The sequence below is a fragment of the Meleagris gallopavo genome, chromosome 5 (genome assembly GCF_000146605.3).
Source record: "Meleagris gallopavo isolate NT-WF06-2002-E0010 breed Aviagen turkey brand Nicholas breeding stock chromosome 5, Turkey_5.1, whole genome shotgun sequence".
Lineage (NCBI taxonomy): Eukaryota > Metazoa > Chordata > Aves > Galliformes > Phasianidae > Meleagris > Meleagris gallopavo.
In genome coordinates this window covers 48,399,516-48,404,285 of record NC_015015.2, presented here as the reverse complement: position 1 = coordinate 48,404,285, position 4,770 = coordinate 48,399,516, and the positions used below count along the sequence as shown (strand labels likewise).

At 34.2% G+C, this 4,770-nt stretch overlaps 1 long non-coding RNA gene across 1 annotated transcript in view; it reads left to right on the top strand.

Moving 5' to 3' along the window:
- LOC104911240 overlaps positions 1–4,770 on the top strand; it is a 137,604-nt gene that overhangs the window by 22,739 nt on the left and 110,095 nt on the right. The window lies entirely within an intron of this gene.

Here is a 4,770-nt window from a genome sequence, read left to right as displayed (position 1 = left end):
TTTCTCTCTCTCTGCTTAGGCTGAGTAGAAGATAGTTGTCGTGTCCACTAGCTTCCATGAGCTTTGTGGCTACCCGCCAAACAGAGGTCTTGTGTGCTGAGCACCGCCTCACCTTCAGCAAGGCAATATGCAAAGAGCTTGGTGGCCTGGCAACTTCAGTAATCTTCCCTAGGCTGCTTACATCTTATATTCCTCTTGGCTTCTAATGGCTGCTTATTCCTCATTGATTTAATGGTTGACTTCTGATGTTTTTGAATGAGTCAGATGTCTGTAATAGTGACACTACATCTATGTATGTGGTAAATGTGAGAGAAAACAGATGTCTATTAAAATCACTGAGTTTGATTTGCAACAGTGAACAGTATTTTGATTAACTGTAGCTGTATAGCTAATGTGTACTACCTCTCTAGTGGGGGGTGGAAATTACTTCTTTCACACCTATGTGACTTCTACCTTCATATTTGTATTTTTTCTAAAACTCAACCTAGAGTACTCTAGAGTTAAGTTTAGGTCTGTTTGTTTTAGGATTAATTGTACAATCACTGCAGTGTTTTAAAATAGTCTCGCAACCTTGAATTTCAACACTGAAAATTTCTAGCAATATGTGAACTTTGCTCATATGTAAAAGGAAATGAACAGTAGCTGCTTAGTAAGTGTCATATATCAGTTGTTACCAAATAGATTTTTTCCAATACGATGTGAATTTATTTGGTCCGGTTTTTATAAGTTGTCTCAGACCAAAACTGGACCATTTGCTGAATAGTAGATGAAAGACAGAATCCTAATCCAGGCTTAGTCTGACACTCTGAAGCAAAGAATTTCAAAGTTCCTGAGATCAGAAGGCAAAGAATTTCGCAAATAAGTATCAGCCAACTCCTTTTCCTGTAAGACCTGAGGTTGAATAATGAAAGACCAGTGGCAGAAAGTAATAGCTGAACAAAGAAAAATGAAAGGTCTAACCCTATGAACTAGCTTTAAGGTCATGAACAGGATCTTACAAAATCAACACAAATTCATTACTGGAAGAAACCAGAATATAGTCTTTAACACAGTACGATGAGTCAGATCTGATCAAATCATGTATACATGCAAAATTCAGAATAACTGGAGTTTGCTAGTGAAATTAACAGGCAGTGTAGGGACAATTTTCCTAATGAAGCTTCTAATTTTCTGGAGATACTTCTCTGGATTGCTAGCTATGGTCTGGACAAATCATGAGACAAAATAAGCACTTTATTTCACAATTCTCTGTGTGTCCTTTAACAGGATTTTGGGAGATGGACATATAGTCTGCAGTGCTGATGTTATTTTATTGACTCACCTACTTTGGTGTTGAGGTTTCAGAAACTCACTCTGTAGAACCCTTTTTAAGCCCATATCCTCTGGCTTAAATAAAGACCATAGAATGCTCTAAATGCAGTAACAAATGTCTGGTTTGTCTGGTTTTTTTAGAAGTATGTAAGATATAAGTCCAGTAAATGGGCACTGAGCATAAGTATTAGATATCTTTCATTTTTTGTACTTGATTTTGAAAGATGGTATTTCTCAGAATGATGTGAGAAGACTTGGAAAGCTGATTTATTCCTGTTGTAAGATAATTCTGCAAATGACTCAAAAGTGCAGTAATTTAGAACTCTTGAGGTTCTTTCTATATCTGGATTTATGCATTCAGCAAGCTTTTAGTGAAAATATATGAATCTTTGGTAATTACTTTAATTCATGAATAGAACTTTAACTGAGCTGAATACATGAATGTACCTTACAGTGTTCAGGCTTTGTGAAACATTTCTGCTAAATCGGCTTATGAATTTCTTTTTGATGAGCTTAATTGTTGACAGATTTTTCAAAACCCAGCAACAGCTTTCTTTGCTAGCTAGTATTCACATGAACTGGATAGTCTTGTGAAGTCCTTTATTCAATTTGCATAATATTTTGCTTCTGCTGTAAGATGAAGCAAAACCCTTTGTAGTGAAACCAACAATGTTAGACATATTAAAGGCATCAATCCTAATCAAATAAAAGAAAATAGAAAATTCACCCTCTCAGCTTGTTTTTCAAGATTTTAGGGTACGTACAGCTAGAAAAATACATATTTTTTCTTTTTTTTTTCTTTTCAAAGAACTGTTCTGAAAAGGGTCCTAAATAATGTATTATCTCCTATTCAGAGAAGATATTTTACTGGTTACTTAAGCACATCTGTAACTGTGCTTTTCATCTGGGATCCCTCAAGTCAGAACACATTGCAAATGTGTTCAGATTCATTAAATCTAGTAAGCTTTTTTGTCCATTCGCATACAAGAGACAAATTTTACATCTTATATACCCAAAAGTTTTATTGCTGGTGGTAATGTTTTAGAATTTCTACCTATGAATACTATTCTCAGGGTTTATAGGTTTGGAAGGGAATTAAATGTAAAATGAAGAGTGGGATCTCTGGCCATAATGATGGTTGTGGATATCTGAGGGTAGTGAAGCATGCAGAAACCTTGAAAATAACTCTTTTCTTCCAAACATTTCTGAAGAATTCTTGCCCATTAATAATGCCTTAAAAGTAATAAAGTCTGGGACCGTGTATTCTACCCAAATGAGGCCACATCCCACAGTCCTTGCTTTGTGTTTACTGGAGTAAATTTCCCATTTGCTCATGATAGGATGAAGTCTGAGAACTGAGTAAGGATGGCAGGATGGGAATTGGTTTGTCACCTCTGACAGTGGGTTTGCAAACTGCTGGAACCACAAATGAGCTCAGTGTTTAGCAAGATGGTGGATGCCAGCATGAAGCTTAGAAGTGCCAATTTTAATTAAAACCTGCATTTTCAAATCAAGTTTTAGTTAACAATGGGTGGGAAATTCTTCCCACCATATAAATTTTCTGAATGCTGTATTGACTGGCAAGATGGGGGCAGCTTCTCTTTCCACGAAAGTACTGCTACCATCACCTCCCCCAGCCAGAAGAAAAAGACTACATTGTTTGTGGAAACTCTCCTTGTTCATGTCCTGCATTTCAGCCAGAACTGATTTTATTTTGTCCTCCTCACCCCCCTTCCTTCATTGTTAACAATGGAGCAAACACATGAGATTAACATGGCTCTTGACATGGCTCAGTTGTTTGCCATTTGGAAACTACCGATTCCTCAGCTGTATAATTGTAAAAAAATAAAAAATTTAAAAAAAATTAATCAAAAGATTCAGTCATTTTCTGTTTATTCTAAAGATAGGGAGAACAGAGTAGTAGGGGAGAGAAGAGGGAAGCCAACAACAAAAAAAAAACAAAAAAAAACCCAGCATGTTCTGCTTACTATAAGGAACACAGTAAACATTTCAAAAGTGCATGCCAGCTCATTATCTAACTCAGTTTTCACTGACTTTGTGAAAAACAGCAGCAGTTAAGCAATTTTTGCCAAAAGCAAATTTGGGTACATGTATTGCTAAAAAAATGTGACATCCACTCCGTACAAGTTCCTTAATCTGCCATGCAGGGACAAATCAACATTTCACTGTTGTCCTTTCTTTCTGATGTTTAGCCCTTTCTTGATTGCTCTTCTAATCTGTTTTGAGCATTGTTTATCCAAAGATCTGGTATGACCTACGACTTGAATTGTTGGCCAGAAATGAACCTCTCCAAGTGTTTAAAGATGTAGACACAGCATCAGTAATATAATCTGCGTGGTAATATCTGTTTGAAAATAAGTCTTTTACAAAGTTTATTGTTTTAAGAAAATCTGTTTATGAATTCTTTCATTACGTAAGTTTTAAAAGTTAGTTAGTCACTAACTTCACTTATTTTTTTAATGAATGTTGTTTTGAATACTCCAGGTAGCTGCCTTTTTCATTCAATTCAGTGTATGCTTGTAATGTACAGTTATATTCAAATGCTTTGTCATAATAATTTTAGTAAAATGTATATTCAGTTATCATTATTTATTGTGATAACAGTGGATACAGTGGATTCCATTAATTCTTTCATATTGATATGTATTTCCCAAAGAATTAGTAACTTATCTTTCTATGTCCAAAGCATATTAATTCATGAGTACTTTGAATCCTATTGAACTTTGTTTCCTTTGGGAATGACTCTTTATTTAAGTGAAGTGCAAGCATCTGTTGAACAATTGTTTTATTAAATAGTTTAAAGAATATTTCTTTAGAAACAATGCAGGCTTTTTCCTTTGCCCTTACATTGTCTGGTATGTGTATTACTGTCCTATTGGCATTGTTTTTTCTCACCTTAGAACTTTCCCTTCAAAATTAACATGACAATCTGTATTTTGCTTTAGAATCTATATAATATTCTGCCCTATAATTAAAATGCAAAATTGTGCAGTTCTGATAATCAGTTTCTCTATTGCACATGCATCATACTCTTATTCTTTATGAGTAATGATTATTGAAAAAATTCTTACTTTTTTTAAATATACAGTTTGTGATTTATTTTTTTTTCCTGAAAAAACAACCCACACTGATTCAAAATTTCTTAATAAAATGGGGCATTTTTTTGGTAGAAAACAATGCCACTTTCTTAAGGTTTCTGAAATATTTATCTCATTTTACTTTTGGGAAAAATAAAACAGCTGGTGAAATTAGGATTTCAAAATGGAAAAAGAAAGAGCTTAAATAAACATCCATTTAATATTTTATCAAAATGAAAAGCGCTGATGAAATTTAAATATTCTCATTTTCAATAATTTTCTACTACCTCAAATATTCTCTTTGCTGTTGTTGAAATTTGAAATCCTCATGAAGACCAAGTGACAGAATGTTTCTCTCTCT